This window comes from Lepidochelys olivacea (assembly GCF_965140295.1).
Source record: "Lepidochelys olivacea isolate rLepOli2 genome assembly, chromosome: 1".
NCBI classification, from domain to species: Eukaryota; Metazoa; Chordata; order Testudines; family Cheloniidae; genus Lepidochelys; species Lepidochelys olivacea.
Genome location: NC_140411.1, coordinates 152,583,174 through 152,605,341, shown reverse-complemented (window position 1 = coordinate 152,605,341; position 22,168 = coordinate 152,583,174). Strand labels below are relative to the sequence as shown.

Below are 22,168 nucleotides of genomic sequence, written 5' to 3'. Positions count from 1 at the left end.
GCAGGAAGCTTTCCCTAGAAAAATATAGAACTGATACTGTGGTTTGGCTTCATACAATTAGAATTCAGGTCCCCCCTCCCTCCCAGCCATACTCCCTTCTCCTGACTTGTTCGTTAAATAATTAGTATTTAGTAATTTCATTTCTGGGTATATGGTGACTTGCATCATGAGTTCAGCACTTTAAAAATAAGCAAAAAGAACAGTTTCATATCATTGCCTAAGACAGTCTTGAATGCATCGTGATTATAGGCAATGCAGAGATACACAAAATAGCCTGAAAAATGAAATGAATATTGGATGAGACTAGAAACTGTACTATTGCTGGGTGGACTTAGTGATACAGACTGTGTAGGTCTGTGCAGGTTGCAACTTAAAACAAGAGTTTTATAGTGACAATGAAGTCAACCATATGCTTTAATGAAGGAGTTGAAAAATAGGGCTACATGTGTCTTGCCTATGTATATTTTGTAAAATATTTAAAATGGCTTTAATCATTTATCACTTTTAGTGTTTGTCATTCTCCCTCTGAAACACTCCATTATCAATGTGAACTTGTATATTGTTCAGTGGCAGAAAATGATTTTCACAAAATCTTGGAGAAGAGGGAGGAGGGTTTTACTAAGGGTTGCGAGTGACTGAGTTGTGACGTCTGAGCCTCTCACCTTTTAAATTCAGACCTGTTTATTTAAAATGTTTACAGACCTTTCAGGCAGATTTAAGATTTTGGATCAAATCATGTGACATTTGCAGTTTCACACTGTTGATACAGTAAAACAGACATCTTTTGGCTGAATGTCACTTTCAGATTTAAGATTCATCTGAACCCAAAATTCCAAGTGTAACTCAAGGTTTGTGTAGCCATATGGATCAAAACCAGTGAATCCCTGCAAAGTGAAGCCAGTGAGTTTCATACAGTTCTAAAGTGTTGTTCTTTTTCAGTTCTATTGGCTTGTCACTGCTGACAATAGTAAAATCCTGGTTTTGTCAATAAACCAGGGGTAACTTGGATAACTTAATGGAAGCAGACAAACTCAATAACAACCTGCCATTTTTACAGTTATTTTTCCAACCATAATCCCACTTCAGTGGGTTTAGTCATTCTTTATTTAAATAGGATGCTTAACAGATATTCTGCAGCTGGGAGAAAAAGTTATTGTTTTAATATGCAAAACTTTGCACTCCGTTGGCAGCTAGGAAAAAAAACTGTTTAGGGAGAAGTGGGCAAAAAATCCATTTTCTTTAGATGTGATTTCCATGTGCATTTCTTATGAAGTTTTGAAAATGTTCTGTTAAAATATTAAAAGCCAGTGAGCTGCTATAAGGGAAAAAAGAAAACTTTGACTATGTTGAGGGAGTTTAAAAGCTACACGATACATTTAACAATGCAGCAGCAGGATAATAGTTCTAAATAAAAGAAGCTGCCTTTCTCTTAATTCTTCATTATTTTGTAAAAACAATACAAACTTGCAACCAGCAGCTTCACTATAGAATAAGAGGAGAGGCTGTCTTTCAGCCGAAGTTGTCCAACTGCAGAAAATAAATCTGGCTTCCACTCTGTACTAAATGTAGTTTTTATTAAAAAAAGAAAAAAAAAAAACACCCTGCTGCCAAATCCTGAAGTTGCTACTTAGTATTTTTTCAGTAAAATTCTCCTTTACTTAAGTGGGAGTTTGCCTGAATAAGGATTCAGTAAAACCTAAATAAACACCTCAGAATTTGGCTCAAAGTCAATGAAAGAAATTGTGAAGTGAAAGCTTGCTCTCTTTGTATCCTAACGTTTACATACAGTGCCCTCCCCTTAATTCATCCTAGTCCATCCCCACTACTTAAGTAGAAATAAGTAGGGTGACCATATTTCCCTGTGCTGAATATGGGACACCTGGTAAAATTACTCATATTCAAGAGGGTTCAACAGCAATCAATTAGAACTATGCAGTACAAATGTTCAAACTAACATCAAGTTGACTGAGCCCCTGTTAAAAAGAAACACTGCATAGTTCGATTCTTTTTTATTTACTTTCTTATCTTTAAGGCTTTAAAGGGGAGAGGTCACACACACACACAAACCCCCATATACCTCTCTTACACATGGGGGGTGACTGACTGACCCAACCCTTCCTGCCTGGTGCTCTCCACCCTCTATTTCTGGCTGGGCCCCTGGGACAGACCTGCCTCTCCTGGTACCTGGCGCCATGTCTTCCTGAGGCAACATGTGAGCGGCGGGGGTATGCAGGTCACATGTTCTCCCTCCCCAGATTTCTGCCAGGGTTCACACCAGAATGCGGCCAGCAGCAGCCTTTCGGTACTGTGCAGGAGGGAAGGGACAGGAGCTGCTTCCGGTCGCAGAGGAGGGGGAGCAGGGATGACCTGACCCATGTCTTTGCAGAGCTCATCTCTTCACCCCTTCCTCTCCCAATCCCTGCTCCCTTGTGGCTGGCAGCTTGTTCCTTCCTGCCTGCACAGTGTTGAAAGGCAGCTAACACCTCCATAACCCAGGCGCCTCCTGTCTCCCAGTTACAGCACAAGCAGGAAGGGGTTAAGCCCTAAGGATGCGTTGTGCACCAGATCCCAGGGAACCTGACTTCAGGGGCTCCAGCACACTGAGCCAGAGAGGTGGCTCAGCAGGGGAAGGAAGAACCCCCTCGCTCCCTGGGGGCAGGGGTGTGTCTGAAGAGGGTGCTAAGTCTCCGCCCCAGGGGGCTGCTCTGGAGCCCACTTTCCTCCCACCCCCACGCCACTCCAGAGCTTAGCTGAGGGGTGAAGAGGCTTTCCCATGCCAGTGCTATGCGGGGCTTTGGCGCATGCAGGGCTCAGCTCGTCCTGGCCAGTGCCCTGGGCCCGGAGGGTCTTGGACTTTTCTGGGATGCCAGCCCAGCTGGGAAGGAAGGAGCCTGCTGGCGAGCTGAGCACTCTGACTGAGGACTGGTTCTCCACACAGCGCAAGGAGGGGGACTCGCCCCACTGGAGGGGCTATGAAGGAGCAGCATATTAAAAAGAAGGGGCAAAACAGGGAGAGGACAGCTAGAAGGGATGCATGTAAAGGGCCAATGGGTGGGCAGCAGAGGCGACACAATCTGGCACCTGCCTGCACTCACCAGCCACCGCCAGTGCTAGCTCACAGCCAGTGCCAGCTGGAAACAGTAGGGGGAATGGGGCCCTGCTAGCTGGGAGCCAGCACACAGCAGGGACTGCGCTAATGAACCAGCAGGGGGAACGGCTGGCCCCACACACCGTAGCTTTGTTCCGCCACCAGACTTGCACACCCACCCCCATCTTCGGACACTGGATAACCCCCGACTCACCGCTGGTGGGTGTGCAGCCGCCGGTACTGATGTGGGGGGACAGAAAATATGGAACAATTTGCTATTTTTAAAGAAAAAGTCAGGACACCAACAGGAGGGCTTAAATAGGGGACCGTCCCTTTAAAAAAGGAATGTCTGGTCACTCTAGAAATAAGTGGCTGATGTTATCTATATGACAACCATAAGACCTCAGCTTACATAGTATACGGAATTACTTACAAGGTAAATAACTGTCTGATTAATACAACATTTACCTGTAATCATCTTTCATTATTACCAACAAAAAATCAAGTCCAATTTTTGTGGGAGGTATAGTATGCTACTCCTCTCTAGCATCCCTTTAGGGAGAAGGGTGGGCAATGCTTCCTGTTTGAGTGCAGAGCACGGCCCTTAGTGCTGCTCAAGGTGTCGCCTGTTAGGGCAGGTGGGCAGGCAGAGAATTAAAGCAGTCCAAACAAAGTCAGTATGCTCCTTCAGCCTTCAGGAACCCAAAGAGAGGAAAAAGAAAATGGAAATGTACTGATCTTTCTCCATTCTGAGAGGGCCTGGGCAGCCAAAGCTCTCAAGTCTTTTCCCTGTGTCATAAATATAAAGGGAAGGGTAAACCCCTTTAAAATCCCTCCTGGCCAGAGGAAAAATCCTCTCACCTGTAAAGGGTTAAGAAGCTAAAGGTAACCTCGCTGGCACCTGACCAAAATGACCAATGAGGAGACAAGATACTTTCAAAAGCTGGGAGGAGGGAGAGAAACAAAGGGTCTGTGTCTGTCTATATGCTGCTTTTGCCGGGGATAGACCAGGAATGGAGTCTTAGAACTTTTAGTAAGTAATCTAGCTAGGTATGTGTTAGATTATGATTTCTTTAAATGGCTGAGAAAAGAACTGTGCTGAATAGAATGATTATTTCTGTCTGTGTGTCTTTTTTGTAACTTAAGGTTTTGCCTAGAGGGATTCTCTATGTTTTGAATCTAATTACCCTGTAAGGTATCTACCATCCTGATTTTACAGAGGTGATTCCTTTCCTTCTATTTACTTCTATTTCTATTAAAAGTCTTCTTGTAAGAAAACTGAAAGCTTTTTCATTGTTCTCAGATCCAAGAGTTTAGGTCAGTGGTCACCTATGCAAATTGGTGAGGATTTTTACCAAACCTTCCCCAGGAAGTGGGGTGCAAGGGTTGGGAGGATTTTGGGGGGAAAGACGTGTCCAAACTATGTTTCCCAGTAAACCCAGTTAGAGTTTGGTGGTGGCAGCGGATATGCCAAGGACAAAGGATTAAATTAATTTGTACCTTGGGGAAGTTTTAACCTAAGATGGTAAAAGTAAGCTTAGGAGGTTTTCATGCAGGTCCCCACATCTGTACCCTAGAGTTCAGAGTGGGGGAGGAACCTTGACACCCTGGATGACAGCCAGAGGCTGGGGAGTCCTTCAGAGTGCTGCCCTGCACTGAGAGAGACCCTCCCTTTTAAAGATCTGCCCATCTTCAGGCTTGACAAGCCTCACAGGTGCACCAGGTTGAGGCTTATTGTGCCCAGAGGATCTCTTTAACCTCTTCCAGACTGGGGTTAGAATCTGCCCCACCACAGAGGGAACTGTCTGACAATAAATAGTTAGGAACAATTTTTTAAATACTAGATATGATATATGTGTTGTTAAGACACATTTTATATGGAAAAAGTTAATTACCTATTTCAAGAAATTATTCTCATAATTTTCCCTAGTAATAATTTTAGACCAGTGCAGTATATTTAATATAATGAAAATTTGCAAAAATTACAAAATCCAAATTAGTATGTATGGTAATTGCTTAATAGATATTTTTCACTACTAAATACACATATGTATATGCATTTCTTAAAGGTTTATTTAAAGCTACTTTAGAAATTGTTTTACCAGTTGAAAATAAGTACTAGAAAATAAAACCATTGGTAGTATCTGAAATCAACTGAGAACATATGTTACAGAAACAGAAACCTGACATCTTCAGTAGCCAGTGACATGTATTATGCAGTCTAGTTGTAGCCATGTTGGTCCCATGACATTAGAGAAGCAAGGCCGGTGAGGTAATATCTTTTATTGAACTGACTCCTGTTGGTGAGAGAGACAAGCTTTTGAGCCACACAGAGTTCTTCAGGTCTGGGACAGGTATTTCGAGCACCACAGCAAAATGCTAGGTCAGGTCATAATGCAAGGACCTGGCATTTTGCTGGGGTGCTGCAAGTACTTTTCCCAGACCTGAAGAAGAGCTCTGTGTGGCTTCAAAAGTGTGTCTCTCTCACTAAGTTGGTCCAATAAAAGATGCTACCTCACTCACCTTGTCTCCCCAGTGACTTGTATTGTCAGACATCACAAGAACAGACAAAGAACATGACAGATAATGTATAGTGGTGGATGAACTTTCAATGAATGACTTAGCTACACGTATAATATGTAGAAATCTAGTAGCATCATATTTCCATCACTTGGTGAAGTCTCAGGTATGTTGAAGTATAGTGCCACTGTTTTGTAGGTAATAGCATTTAAGGTTGATTTTAAATGTTTTCTCAGTAGCTCCACATCCCTGAAGTTTCCAAGTAGGTATTCTTTATGAGGGATTGGATCAGAGTATCTTTCCTCAATATTTATTTTGTCTTCTTCAATGTAGGTTTTATTTTGTTCAGGTATTCCTCAGTTAACCTAGAATATGTGTGGCAGGTGGTTTCAGAATTGTCCTGGTGAGATTCTAAGTTGGATGGGGGATATCATGATGCAGGATTTGGTACAAAAGCCACACCATAGTCTTCCTATAGAGGATAATACTTCATTCAAAGGACTGACAACAGTTCACATGACAACTACTCTTCTGAGCTCTCATCATCAGCTAATACCTCAAAGGGTTTAAAATTTTGCATGGGCTCTGCCTCATCTTTTGCTTCCTGTGAGCACAAAAGAATCAGACATTTGTTTTCCTTCAGGATTTACAGCACATAAGCTAGGATTTTCATAATAGCCTTGGGGAATTAGGCACCCAGTCCCATTAAATTTCAGTGTGATTTAGAGACCTAACTCCTGTAGGCTTCTTTGAAAATCCCAATCATAGTATGTATATGTGGAGTTCAACCTGGTTAAGATACCTTGATTGTAATAGTATAGTTAATCTTATCTATCACCATCTCTCAAAGCATTCATACCTCTATATTTATCCAAAAGTGTTTGGGAGATGTTGATCAAGTAACCATGGATAGATTGAGTAGCTTTTGATGTTTGGGTTTTAGCAAACTGTAGCAGATCAGTCAGATCCTTAGCTGCTTTGCCATCACAGTGCACTAAACCACCACCCCGACCAACAGATTTAGTGCTACAGTCTACAGACCCACAGCAGCCATGCCCCAGGCCCCTTATTGGCTGGGTAGACAACATTCTCATTGAGTACCAGCACTATATAAAGACCCCAACAGGAAGACGAAACTGTCTGAGCAACAGACCATTGCCTTGCCATGCCGCCTCGCCCAACCCTACTTTGCCGCCCCGATGCCTTGCCCAGCCCTGCCTTGCCATCTTACCCAACCTAGCCTCCTAACCTGCTGACCTAGTCCCTGGGTTTGGATCTTCCAGTTACTGATCCCTGAAAGAACTCCAACTATTGCTCCAGCCTGCCTCTTATACTGATTGACATCCCAGGTACCTGACCATCTGTTCACACTTGACTACTGCTCTAGCTTACCTTTTAGCTCACGTTGGCCACCAGGCATTACGCACTTCTTATTCTGAATCTATTTTTCTCAAGATTGAGCTTTGAAATATAGGTATCAAAAGCATTGTTCTACAAGCATTGTTCTACTTTTCCTGTTCCTTAACAGATGTCATAAAAAAGTCAAAATGGCGATGAAATAATTGAGCAGTCTTCGGACGATTAGAAATTTAATTTAATTAAAAATTCCCATATGACATTCAAAAAATTAGTTTTCTGTCTGACATTTAAAAATGTTAGGTGACTTATTAACAAGAGTTGGTGAATCCCATTAACTTTTCAAAGTGATTCACAGCACAACAGACTCCTATATCAAAAACTATGATATAGCATGTCTCCTTGAGGCTAATGCCTGGCCAGACCAACCCATTTCACTGACCCAATCTAGGAAGTGCATTAAGGAACCTTCATTGTTTTTTGTTCCCCTTTCAGAAATGAAACAAGATTTCTCATTCATACCATGAAATACTATAATTCCTATTACAAATTGTGGAAATGTATATTGAATTGCTAGACAATGTGTAATTTGTGATTGTAAAAGCTACGGTTAAGAGAGGAGATTGCCCCTTTCCATTTTATCAGGGAAGGCATGGGGTGTTTGATCAGTCTGGCAGAGGAATGGCTACTCCTTGGGTCCTGGTTGAAGATGAGGTTGTGTATTCTGGCACCAGGGCTGCCCACTACCTTTCCTCTTCTCCTGCTTGGAACGTGCATGGGGATTATGTAGAGGCAGAGGCTGGTGCTGGGGAGAGCAGATTTGAATCTCTACCTGTGTGTGTCAACCACTGGCCAATTCAGGGAGTGTGAGGGAACTGGTAGGCTCCAGTTATTTCCCTCCTCACGTGCATAAGCATTTCTGGGTACACAGCAGCCTCTCTTGCTAGTGACTGCTGCCTTGCCAGCCCAGCCCTGGTGTAGTTATAAAGAGCTGGGTTTCCTCTAACCTGATCGCTATGTGGGGCCAGAAAGGAATTTTTTTCTTTTTCCAAGATAGGCAGCATGTCTGAGTTTTTTCACTTTCTTCACACCAGGCTGGAATCAGAGTGGGTGAAGATAGTATTCACCCCTCAAAAATGGGGATGAAGAAGGTAACAAATGTCAGTAAATACTGTTGCAGCTTGCAGCCAATGTCCAGCATAGGTAAGAGGCTTCAAGGGGCCAGCTGCTTGACCTTAGTGTGGGATCTAGGAAGGAGTGGTAAACCCCATTAGTCTCTGTGGCATTAGAGGTCTCAAGTCTTTGCAGATAGAGCTTTTCCTTGTCTGTACCCTCATTCCTCCTCATCAGGGAAGGGTGCTGGGATTCAGTAGTGTGTTGAATCATGAATTGAGTAGTGGGGATGTTGGCTAAGGAAGCCAGCTCTCATTCCTTGGTTGTATAGCATGAGGCCATTTTAGCTAACTAAGGACCCAGTTAGTGTCTGGTGGTTTGTGAGAGGGTAAGTCAACTCACCTCCTCCTCTGCCTCACTAATCTTAAAATTAGTAAAGTTGCAGCCTGTAGCTGTAAATTTATTTATCTGTCTGCAGCTTCATTTTTGGCCATGATCATCATGAAGGCAGTAGATTCAAGTTCCAGGAGTCTTTTGTCAGTCATCTGGATCCATCACAATCTGGCTTGGGAACAAACAGCTGACACTGTTGGCCTTAGAGAGCATGTAGGGGGTGGGAGTCATCCTCCCAGAAGGGCAGCTCTGTTGTTTTCATCACAATCCTCCACTGGGGATACTTGTAATGGAAAGAGGCTTTAATTTACAAGCCAGGTTTCTATAACAGCTTCACCAGCAGAGGTTGCCAAAGAGATGCACTTAATTGGCTCATTGAGGTACTCAGACAATGCTCCCCTTTTCTCACCAACACGGCTCACTGCTGGGTGTGTGCTCTGGCTGTGGACCATTTGTGGCACCATGTGCCATCACAATCACAGCCCAAGAGGACGGTTAGCCTCTTCGCTTCAGGAAAAGCTTGCATAACCTGGAACTGAACTATACCACTAGATATGGAGAATTTGGAGGCTTTCTATAATCATAGCAATTTTAAAGCAGATCAAATATCAGTTTGAACTCTTGACATTGTTTTTGAATAACTTTCCTTCAGATAATTATATTATTGTTGTTCTCTGATTATAGGTATAATGCATATAATTATGGATGTATTTTATACTAATGCTTATTATATACTTTGTAAATCAGAAACATAACTTCATACCTGTGTCATATTATTTTCCCATAAATCCTAAAGTAAATGAGAAAGTGAAAGCTGTTCTTGAAAACTGAGTAACTTGAAGTTATGAACCATATCCTAAGCTTGATTTTTAAAAGTATGCTTTCATAACAATTGGTAGCATAAAAAGTAATGTTCTGTGAAAGAACTATGGCGGCATTCTTCCTGGAAGAAAATAAAATTTGGGAAGACTATAATTATTAATCACTTGAACTAAAAGCAGTTTGGCAAATAAATCAAACCAGAACATCTTTACAGATCTCATAAAATGGTAGTTATCAAAAAGGAGGATAAATGACTAGAGTTTGAATTAAATTTGTTGTTAAATACATACAAGCTGCAAAAAAACAAAAAACCCCAACAACCCATATTAATCAATTATGTGGTTCAACACAAAGGGGGCTAATGTAGATCATGTTATGCCAGTGAGACGACAGCCGAATTTGGCAACAGACTGTTAAACAATAATCAGAAGGTGGTTTCATATTTTGCTACATGAGTGGTCATATTTGTGAAAAATGGTTGTCAGATGTGTGGAGAAAGAGAGCAAATATATTACTATACTAGTTTGTCACTTAATCTGTAGCTGGTATTCCTAGATCTCTGCTTTTAGTAAGTTCAAAGCATCAGAGCAACAGTATTATTGCTAAGCCTCTACATTTGAGTCCAAAGCCAAAAATTTAAATGTGAGGAGAAAGAGAATGAAAATTTTATAAGGTTTTCTCACATCTGCTAATTAGTTATATGGAATTTAGAATTAAGTGTAAAAACAACTGTTGAAATGAAGGGCTAAATTCTCATATCAATTACACTGATGTAAATCCAGAGTAATTCAATTTTAATTAGTAGAGTTACTCTGGATATGTCTGTCTGTTTGAGAGCAAATTTGGATGTAGTATACATTATTATATTTAATGTAATGAGAATGAGGTTAATTTATTTTTTCTTCATAGTCTCCCTGTTACTATTTCTCTTCATCTTAATAACTATGCTGAGCAAGCAGTTTTGAAAATTTGATATTCAGCAAAATTGTGGATAGAGAGCCAGATTTTATATACTGTCTTACAAAAAGTCAGTTGTGCTTTGTTTTATTTTATTTTTCTATTCTTCACAGTAAGTGTAAAATAAATTACTATACTATATAAGTTACTCAGAATATATGTACAGTGGTATGTTGTGATAGTTCTGGTTAGGATGGGGTTTTTTTTGGGGCGGGGGGCGGGAGTTACACTGAAGTACTTACATTTTAAGACTGTATCATAGGACTTGATCCTGCAAATTGGTGTGTTCTGTGGTCTCACCCAGTTATGTATGTAAGCACATTTTCAAAGTCAGTGGACTACTCTTGTGCTCTGGGCCACAATGCTCAGTAGCTTGCAGGATCAAGTCTCTACAGCACATGTAAATGAAGTAAAATTTAAGTGTAGTGACTCAGTATAATTGTCCAGGTCAAAATGCTTTATTTTGTTTTACTAATTTTTTACAATTACAGCAATATTTTTCAAGACCGACACGAATGTAATTCTGTAAACTAAATTACATGAGGAATGCAGTGGACTTGTGGTCTCAGACTTTGACATGGAAATCAAATGCATGTGTATAATGTATAGAATGTAGTCCAGTTTAGGCACCAAGAGCTCTTACTTTATTTCATGCTTTGTCCAGTAGAATGAAGTGTGAAAATTAAAATATATCTGATATTAATTGCAAACCATTCACATGTAGTGCATTTCCAGTTTTCACTGAGGGGGAAGAGTGTGGGCGATGACTGGGTATTTGGATGGGCAAGACAGTGGCAATAGGGAAAGAATTGAATAACAGAGTTAGTCATAAACCACACCAAAATCTGCAAATATTGGCACCAAAAATGTGTCTGTTTTTCATCAAAATTCTCCAACTATCTCTGCTGGCTAAGTTTAAAAACTCGACAATGGATCATTTTAAAGCAGGTTATTCATCTGGTTTTTAGCCAGACAGTTCTGTTTTTGTAAGGTTTGTACCTCTCCAGTACCGGTATAAAACCACAGAGAGGGTTTTGTCTGGTATCCTCATGGTTGCCTGGAGGATGCCATTTTTCAGTGTGTTGCTCTGCCCTCACGGGAGAGACCCACACATACCATGCAGGTGAGGTTGCCGGCAGGGGTGGGACAGGGCACTCAGCAGAATGGTGTCCACTATGCAGAGTGACAGGTTACACTGGCGAGTAAGATCAGGCACCATTCCAGAAGTTCATGCAGCTGAGGGGATGCCCTATATTCTAGGGGTGCATCAGTGGCCACAATTTTAAAGGGACTGTCAATTTATATTTACTTTTTAAAATAATGTGTTAAAAATTCCTGTGCCATGAGCAGTCTGTCTATATTATTAATTTCTCATAGAATTTTGTTCCAAAATCTGTGGTTATGACAAGTAAGTATCTCAGACTGGTGTTCTGAAGACCCTAGTATGGGTTTATATACCCTGAAATCTAAGGTGTTATTGCAGCTTGGGTAGACATACTCACGCTAGTTTTACCCACACTAGCTTTGCTAAAAATAGTAGATAAGATGCGCCAGCATACATTCAGCATAGACTCACAACTTGAGTACATACCCAGGGTCCCCGGCTAAGTATTGTGACAGACTCAGACCAGAAGGATATAAGACAGTAGTAAAAGGCAGGTATATCAGCTTCAGAATGAGCAGGTCCCTGTTCCCTGGATAGCCAAACAAAGGCTACTCCAGGCTAATCAAGACACCTGATGCCAATTAACCAGTTAAGGTCGTGCTAATGCCGGCACCTGGCCACAATTAACTGGCAAAGGGTGAGTTAAGGCTGTTAGGCTAATGGAGACAGCTGGAACCAATCAAGGTGTCACTCATACTGCTTAAAAGCTTTCCTTTCCAGCCCCCTTGATAGGAAGCCCAGGTAAAAGGAGCTGGAGGAGAGGAAGTATTGCTGAATCCTGAGGGAAGGGTGAATCTAGGAAAAGGGGACCACAGGGAAGTGGCCCAGGGAATCAAAGCAGCGTCAGTGGTGAGGGGAAAACCGCCAACAGCTGCTACCATTAGGATCCCTGGGCTGGAACCCAGCATAGGGGGTGGGCCCAGGTTCCCCCCTCCCTGCTATGCTTTACAGAGATCCCCTTGAGAGGGGAAGCAGACTTTCCTCCAAACAGGAGGCCAAACTGCACCTACTGAGCTCTAAGGAGCAACAGAGACTGAGTATTCCACCTTCCCACCTCCCATACTGGCCTGTGATGAAAGAAGCTCAATAAGCTGTGACCTTTGCTGCTATACTGAAAAAGGGAGGTCATATTGAGGGCCTTAGCAAGCTTCTGAGGCCACTGAATCCACCTGGAAGTGTGGGATCCACCAATACAGGCTTGGTAGCTTTGTCATAGTATGTACAGTCCGTGCTGTTGCAGCTACACTGCTATTTTTAGCAATGCTGGAGTGAGCAGAGTAGGGGACAGCCTGAGAACATGCACATGGAGTGTAGTCTTGAAGCCTTGGCTGATGCCATCTGCGTGGGTTCCCGGAAACAAAAGGGGAGCTGCTCCTGGGGAAGGCATGAACAATGAGATCTTCAGGCCTAAAGTATCTCCTGCTGCGGGAAGGGAAAGTAGGGGAACCAAGAGCCACCTCTTTTGTGGGGTGGGGCTGGGGAAGAAGAGAAAGAAAAGCTGTTTTGATTATTATTAAAGCTGTTGGGGAGAGGCTTTATCTGCCAAAATAGTCTTTAGGAGTGGAGGTCCCACTTCTCAAAGCAATAGTTCAAGAGAGGACATATCTTTTCCCCAAATAATGTCATTGCAGAAAGGGCACCTACTCTGCCAAATGGGATGGGTACACCCCCATGTCTCCCAAAATGATATTACAGGGCTGTCCAGTCCCAAAATACAATTTAACGACATGAGAATAAAATTAAAATACCTTTACACTCCAGTCTCTACCATATGGACTGGAGAAGCTGCTTTACTTGCACACTCTGCCTATATGTAGGAGAGTGTATGCGGCTTCCTGAAGCAGCGTTTCATTATTTCATGGGGAAAAGCTTAAGTGATCAGAGGGTTTATTAACCTAGATATACAAGAGATGGGAGTAGCTCTATAGAGAGGAAGGATTCATGCGTCAACCCTAACAGGGAGAGGGAAGATGAGAGAGAGCAGAACTAGCTGGGTGCATGGAGAGACCCAGAGAAATAACTTTCCTCTGGGTCTGCACCCTGAGATTACTCCTATCTTTAATCAGAGATCTTTCAGAACCAAAGGCATTGATAATCGTGTTAGTATTAATTTATTATTTATGACTTCTGAATCAGTGAATTGCATGGATGTTCTTGACAGTTATTCTAGAGAAGTTTTTTTGGTGGATGAACACATGGGACAAGTTTGTTAAGTTTGTTTCTGTGAATCTCTAGTATACTATGGCTGAAACCTAAAGTTAATGATACAATTTATTTTTCTGTATATGAAACTTTAAGAAGTGAGAGGCAAACCTCAAAAGTTCAGCAGTTAGCTGTTGTCCAACCCAAAGTTATCAGGTAACATGTTTTTTTTTAAAAAATTTTACCTAAACTTTTCAACATTGTTGGGCTTGTAGAAATAGGCTGAAAAAATTTAAAAGCAGAATTTGTTTCTTGATATTTCTCACTTTTCCTGCTTCCAGTTAGGCTACAAAGATCTCAAGAACTGCTTTTGCATTTTATACTTCCTGAATCTGAGAACTGCATCAGTGGGCAAAAATGGAAAATTTTGAAATTCACAAAACATTTGAGTTTAGTTGATTCCAAAATTTGGAAGAGGAAGTTCTTTAATATTAGGGATGGGCAAAGAGGTTTGGATAAAGTCAAAGGAATGCAATAGTCTTGAGGTGTAATTTGTGGTGAGTTTTATAAATTAAAAAATCCCACAATTTTAGTTTTAGTCCTAGATGATTTCTGATTGTATATCTATACATATCAATGCCAGTAATGACTGTATAGTGGTTCTTCTAACCTGTGATAGTTGCAAAGAGGCATGCTAGCATAATGATTTTAAGTTTTATTTATGGAGCTACAAAGTTGTGGAATCTGAGTTAGCTACAAGATCACACTCAACCAAATTAATTAATATTTAAGCTCCACTGTTTTGAGTACCTCAGTGCTGGGTGGACTACCACTAAGATTAATATCCATGTAAGTATTTCATCAATAAGTTCATAAAAACAAAGCAAAAATTGAATTTTTTATTAGAATTGGAAGATCATTTTCAAAGGTAAAGGAACATTTTCAGTTCACCCATAGCTACCTGGAAGAGAAGTAGGAGTTTATAACAGAGTAAAAACAAGAGGCCTTTGCATATATGGGAGGAGCCACTAAGTATGCACATTATCATTTGATTTTTGGCCAAGTGGTCGCCTAAAGCTAACTTGTCTTGGGAGTAATCACAATGGGCAAAGTAACAGCCATTCCCTTTCTCATAGATTCATGTTGATAGATTCCAAGGCCAGAAGGGACTATTGTGATCATCTAGACTGACCTCCTGTGTAAGAAAGGCCATAGAACTTCCCCAAAATAATTCCTAAAGCATATCTTTTAGAAAAAATATCCAATCTTGATTTTAAAATTGTCAGTGAAGGAAAATCCAACATGTTTATTGGTAAATTGTTCCAATGGCTTACGTACACCTTACTGCCAATATGAGTTAGTCTAGCTTCAACTTCCAGCCTTTGGATTGTGTTATATCTTTCTCTGCCAGATTGAAGAGCCCATTATTAAATATTTGTTCCCCATGTAGACACTTATAGACTGCAACTGAGTTGCCCCTCATCCTTCTCTTTGCTAAGCTGACTATCACTACAAGGTATATTTCCTAATGCTCTATTCATTCTTGTGGATGTTCTCTGAACCTTCTCCAATATATCAACATTCTTCTTGAATTGTGGGCACTAGAAGTGGACACAGTATTCCAGCAGCGGTCACATGAGTGCCAAATACAGAGATAAATTAACCTCTCTACTCCGACTCAAGATTCCCCTGTTTATGCATTCCAGGATCATATTAGCCTTTTTGGCTAATAATGTGGCAGTTTATGTTGAGCTGATTATCCACCAGGACCCCCAAATCATTTTAGAGTCACTGCTTTCCAAGAGAGTCCCCCATTCTGAAGTATGGACTACAATCTTTATTCCTAGATGTACATATTTACATTTAAATATATTAAGAAGCATATTGTTTGCCTGAGCCCAGTTTCCCAAGTGATCTAGATCGCTCTGAAGCTGTGACCTGTCCTCTTCATTATTTACCACATCTCCAATTTTGCATCATCTGTAGACTTCATCAGTGATGATTTTATGTTTTCTTCTAGGTCGCTGATAAAAATGTTCCCTCAAAACATAAAAACAAATTGAACAACCACCTGTAAGTCTGTCTAAAGTATTGTAAATCTGGCTGGGAACTGCTGCTGCTTTAGCTCTTTTGTTTCTGCTCCAGTAGGTATTGCCCTGGGCCTGTTTGAGAAACACCTGTTTCAAAGTGTAGATGGAAATCTTGTAGTTCTTCCTGGTACTGTGCCTCCACATAAAGGGCTAGGTGCAAAAGTAATGCATTTCAAGAATCACTCGAGACATTTATAACATACACACCAACTAAAGATGCCAGTGGAACTGCTCTCATGATCATCCCTGCAATAACAAGCCTGTGAGTGTGTGAGTTGTCCATGAACACAATGGAGGGAAAGGTGTTTGGTATGGAACAGGTTTCTTTTGTAAGTTTCTAAGGAGATACTATAAATTCTTCTTCTAGTGATTGCTCAGGTGTATTCCACAGCAGGTGCTCGCCACGTGCACCGGTGCCAGAAGTTTTTCCCTTAGCAGTACCTGTATGGGGGGGGGAGCACCGCTGTGACCCCTGGAGTGGCACCTCTATAATGCACTAAAAGGGGAGCTGTGCACTCCCCCCACCCTCAGGTCCTTCTGGCCACCAATCAAGGTAGTCGGAACTTCTTGCTCCAGTTCTGCTGCAGCCTTTTCCAATGTTCTTAGTAGTACCTCTAGTTAGTGTTAGCAGTTAGTAGTTAGTAGTTTTAGTTGTTAGAGTGGGCTCGGGGTAAGTCCCGTGCCCCTGGCTTCAAATCGGGTGGCTCCTGTCACCGTTCCATGCCAAGGAGCTGAGTGTCTTCGCTGCTTGGGTGAAACTCACTTGAGAGAACGCTGCAAGATCTGCAGGTCATTCAAGCCGCGGACTAAGAAGGAGTGGGACATCAGGCTCCGCACTCTCCTTATGGAATTGGCACTGGCCCTAACTCCGGCACGCCGAGTGGACTCGGCGCCCGGCATCGCGTTTTAGGTGCGCGGTGAAGTCCCCTCCTCCAGCCGGCACCGCTCCCCCGCCAAGAAGCAGGGGAAGAGCTCCGCCTTGCAGTGGCACCGAGGGAAGGAAAGGGAAGAGGCTGCTCCCATGTCGGGCAGCCCTTGATTTCCCCACCCCGCCCCCCAGGCCCGAAGCCTCCAACTTGTGATGAGTGGAGCAGCCCAGCACCGTTTGCGCATGCGTCTCCAGCAGTCAGGATGCCATCGACACCAGAGGTTTTCCAGGCTGCGCGAGTGTTAGCCGACGGCCAAGGATGTTTGGTGAGGTGCCAGCTATGCCCGTTTATACCATCCGTGACTTTAACCGCTAGGACGCACTGTCCCTTCGCGGCGGGCAGCCCGGGCTAGGCTGACGGATGCCCCAAGGTCCTAACCACCCGTGACTTTAACTGCTAGAGCTCAGAGCTCCTTCGCAGCGGGCAGTCAATACTGACTGACAGGTGCCCCAATGGCAGCACTAAGAGCCTCTCCACACCCGTGACTTTAACTGCTAGAGCTCAGAGCTCCTTCGCAGCAGGCAGCCAGGATTGACTGACAGGTGCCCCAAGAGTTTGCCCCGTGGAGGCGGCACAACTCAACGCTAGGCTCTTAGTACTCTCACCTAATGGCCAGGCTTTAGAGCCAAAATGGCTGAGGTTCTTTAATTGTGTCGGCTGCTTTACAGTAAACCAGAGAAAACAAGTCAGGCTTATGCACAAATGGTTACCAAAATTTATTAAGCTAGATTCTAATCATGTGGTTACAAAATTGCTAGTGCCTACTTATTTAAATGTAGAGATGTTACACACACAAACAAGTTACAAAACTGAAGCCACAATCCCAAAGAAAGAAAACAAAGTATAGAGCTCTATTTCAAAATATGTGTACACTAAAGATAGGAGATCAGGTGTGGGTGCTTCTTACCCTCCTTGCATCTCTCGATTCCAGCGGTGCCAAGCCAGGATCGGTCACTCAATTCCGCGGAAAGATGAATAAGGGACAAGGCTTAGGGACCCTCTTAGCTGCAGAAGCTTTGGGAGGCTGTCACTTATCTGACCAGCAGATAGATAGTGAAAAGCACTCAAAAATCATGGTGCTGTAGGTCCCCTACTTATACCTCTGTACTCCTTTATTCTCTTTCTCCTTTCTTATGCCAAATTGAGGCTGGTCTGTCGGGGTGACGCCAGCTTTCGCAAGAGTAGTTTACACTTGCAAGGGAGAGAAACAATAAATTTCGACTACTGGACATTTCTTTTATCAGGGTAAATATTTTCCCACCTAGGATGTTGGTGTGTGTGCATCACGCTATTTAGTAGGGGCTAAGAGCCATGTCTGTCACAGGGCCTCTGCCTGCTGTGAGCTTAATCGTTGTATCTGTTCCCAGAGGCACATTGTAGCAGCACACCTGTGCTTTCACAGCTTCAAAGGCTGTGCTGGAATATATGTTAAGTGCCCTGTTCCGGCTTCCTCCTGTGTTTCCAGCAATGCTGATCTGGGGGGGGGGGGCTGGCTGTCTGGCTACAGCGAGACATTTTGAGTTTGCTGGTACCAGGGGCACCACTGATGACGGGCCCTCGGTCCCTCAGCAAGCCGCCGCTGGGTGCTCACCAGACCTCCCCGGTGCGGCACAGCTCCCACTCTGAGGACCGCTCCTTGCCTTGTTCGACGCACAGTGGCCAGTCATCTCACAGCCCACGCCCGCCCTTGACACCAGTCAGGCTAACCGGTTCACCGCCTGGACAGGAGTCTCGAGGTCCCTCCACACTGCGGAGTAGTGGACACAGGCGCTGTAGACGCTTCTCCTCGCGTCGCAGCTATCGCATCCAGTCCCGACACCATCGACGTTGACGCTTCCTTTTGAGTTCCTGCTCTGCCAGACATCACAGTCGGGACTCTCCTTGCGATTCACCGGCACCAGAGCATCGCAGCCCCAGGCTCCGGGGCGAGTACCGGAGCAGCACTTTCAATGGGTACCAATCCTGGACGTCGAGGTCCCAGTTCCGCGGAAGATGACATCGCAGGCACCATCACTCCCGCCACTCCTATGGGACCGTGTGTTCGACGGTGACCTCAGCCTCAGCACCCAACCGCCCATCACCGGGTCGTGGGGCTCAGTCGGACCAGCTGGCACCGCCAGGGCCCCAACTTGGACAGTGGCAAGGGGCCCCGTGGCAGGGGCAGTGGTGCCAATGGGCACTGTGGCCACAGATGCTCACCCAGATGGGAACCTGTTAGGTGGCTGGGGCATCCCAGGCCCCATTGGCCTCTCCATCTCGGCCGAGGGACAAGTCAACAAGTCACAAGTCGGCGGCCCCTCGCCCAGACTCCGACCTGGGGGTTGATTCCTCAGTACTGCCAGAGGCCCATGTTTCCAGGCCAGCCCTCTCTCCGGCACTGGATGACGCCATAGCAGCACCGCTGCCCATTATGCCACAGGAGGATTTCAAGGTGCATCAAGACCTGTTAAAGGGGGTGGCGTCCAACCTCCTGCTGCAGGCTGAGGAGACAGAGGGCCCATCTGACACACACTTTAATGCGCTGTTGTCCTCGGCACTGGGCCGTGTGGCCCTACCCCTCCACCAGGGAATAGCAAACATTTCCAACACCTTGTGTCAAACTCCCTCTTCCTTGGCCCCCATTTCCAAGAAGGCTGAGAGGAAGTACTTTGTGCTGGCTAAGGATCACGAGTACCTCCATTCCCACCCAGCACCTAATTCTCTGGTATTGGAATCGGTTAACCACCTGGAACGACAGAGCCAGCCCGCGCCCACCCCCAAAAACAAAGACTCCAGGAGACTGGACTCCTTTGGTAGAAAGGTTTATTCGTCTGCAAGTTTCCAGCTCAGGGTGGCCAATCATCAGGCCCTACTGAGCTGATATGACTTTAACTTATGAGGGTCTCTGCCAAAGTTTGAACCACTCCTCCCAGAGCAGCAGAGGAAGGACTTCAAGGGTCTGGTGGAGAAAGGGGTGGCGGTGGCCAAAGCATCCCTCCAAGCAGTGGCTGATACGGCAGCCCGTTCGATGGCTTCCGCCATATCCATGCTCAGGGCATCATGGCTGCTCCTGTCCGGGCTGTCGGCGGAGGCCCAGGGAAAGGGTTTTTACTCCTGGTATTTCCTGATCCCCAAGGCAAAAGGGGGTCTCAGGCCCATCCTGAACCTGCAGGATCTCAACCTCTTCCTGGTCCATTCCAAGTTCCGCATCGTGTCCCTGACCTCTATTATCCCCTCCCTGGACCTGGGGGACTGGTACGTGGCCCTGGACTTTCAGGACGCGTATTTTCACATTCACATTTTTGAGGGGAACAGGTACTTCCTCCGCTTCCTAGTTGGATTAGACCACTACCAGTTTACAGTCCTTCTGTTTGGCCTATCCACAGCACCTAGGGTTTTCACAAAGTGCATGTCCGTGGTGGTGGCCTGCCTCAGACGGCAAGGGGTACAGATCTTCCCATACCTGAACGATTGGCTTCTCAAGGGCAACTCTCGGGCCCAGGTAAAGGTCCATGTGGAGCTGCTCAGGTCCACATGTGAAGCTCTTGGTCCAGTGGTAAACGAGAGCAAATCAACGTTAGTTCCGGTACAGCACATAGAGTTCATCGGGGCACTGCTGGACTCCTCCAGGGCTGCAGCATTGCTCCCACTGGGCAGGTTTGAGGCCCTATGAGATCTCATTGCCTCGGTCACGGGGTTTCCGGTGACAACGGCAAGTGTGTGCCTTCAGATCCTGAACACATGGCGGCATGCACGTATGTGGTCTGCCACGCCAGGCTACTTATGAGGCCCCTCCAGCTGTGGCTAGCCTCTCAGTTCTGCCAGGCCCGGGATGGGCTGTACAAGGTTCTCATGGTCCCGTCCCCGATACTTACCTCCCTGCAATGGTGGTCTTACCCAAACAATATGCTGCAAGGGGTTCCCTTTCGGGAGGTGACCCCATCATTAGACCTGGTGTCCAATACATCGGACTTGTGCTGGGGAGCTCACACAGGGAGTATACAAACCCAAGGGAGGTGGTCGGCCTTGGAATTGTCCCTCCACATAAATGTCAAGGAACTCAGGGCAATTCATTTGGCATGTGTAGCTTTCAGCACTCACCGTCGTGGCAAGATGGTCAGGGTCCTTACGGACAACACTGCTGCAGTGTACTACATCAACAGGGCGGGACTCGTTCCTTGGCCCTCTGTCTGGAAGCCCTGCGCTTATGGGAGTTCTGTATAGGCCACGATATCTCCCTGCGAGCTTTTCACCTGCCCGGCATCCGCAATGCACGAGCTGATTTTCTCCTATCAGTACGAGTGGTCGCTCCACTCGGAGGTCAATCATCTGCTCTTCCGAGAGTGGGGAGTTCCTTTGGGACCCGCCAGAAGCAGCGTTGCTCCAGGGGAGGAGTGGGGAGGGGGGCGATCTCGGACGCCTTCCTCCTACAGTGGTCAGGCCAGCTGTTGTATGCCTTCCTACCATTTCCCCTCATCGGCAAAGTCCTGCAAAAGGTAAAAAAAGACAGGACGCATGTCAACCTCATAGCCACCAGCGTGAGCCTACCAGCACTGGTACGGGACCCTCCTACACCTCCTAGCAGCCCCCCTCCCCCCCGAGGAAGTTGCCACTTTGCCCGGACCTCCTCTCACAGGACAGAGGCCGTCTCCTCCATCCCAATCTAGCCACGCTCCACTTGAAAGGGTGGCTGCTCAGTGGCTAGGTGAAGAGGAGAGGAGGTGCTCAGAGGAAGTCAGGCTAGTCCTCCTAGAAAGCAGGAAGCCATCCGCACGCCGGGCATACCTGGTGAAGTGGTCCAGATTTTCCAGATGGGCAGGAGAGTGGGGAGCCTCCCCATCATCCTCATCACTCCAGCTTATCCTTGAGTACCTCCTGTCCCTTAGGACCCAAGGGCTGGCACCCGCCTATGTCAGGGTACACTTGGCGGCTATATCGGCCTTCCACCCACCGGTGCAAGGCCGCTTGGTCTTTTCCCACTCTATGACCTCTCGTTTTCTGAGAGGCCTAGACCGTTCATTCCAGTATGCTAGATCCCCCGTACCACAATGGGACCTAAACCTGGTGTTGTCCCGTCTCACAGGGCCCCTCTTTGAACCCCTGGCCACATGTTCCTGGTCTTACCTCTCATGGAAAGTTGCATATGGTCTTCCACAGGGATAAAGTCCAGCTTCGCCCAGATTCCTCCCAAAGGTGGTCTCTGCCTTCCATATGGAGCAGGATGCTTTTCTTCCAGTGCTCTGTCCTAAGCCCCATTCCTCCAACAAGGAGCGCTGCCATCACGCGCTCCATGTGCATAGGGCGCTGGCCTTTTATCTGTATCGGACCAAGCCCTTCCGCAAATCCTCACAACTGTTCATTGCCTTGGCCAAGCATATGAAGGGGCAACCCACTTCCACCCAGTGCCTTTCTCGCTGGATCACCTCGTGCATACGCACGTGTTACGATCTGGCAGGGGTTCCCCCGCCACCGATCGTCAGGGCGCACTCTATGAGGGCTCAGGCCTCATCGGCGGCCTATGTAGCTCATGTCCCTGTCCAAGACCTATGTAGGGCTGCCACTTGGTCCTCAGTCCGCACGTTTACTTCGCATTATGCAATCGTCTCCCAAACTA

General features: G+C 45.3%; 1 protein-coding gene across 1 annotated transcript in view; it reads left to right on the top strand.

Moving 5' to 3' along the window:
* CFAP47 (cilia and flagella associated protein 47) overlaps nucleotides 1-22,168 on the top strand; it is a 649,074-nt gene that overhangs the window by 459,020 nt on the left and 167,886 nt on the right. The window lies entirely within an intron of this gene.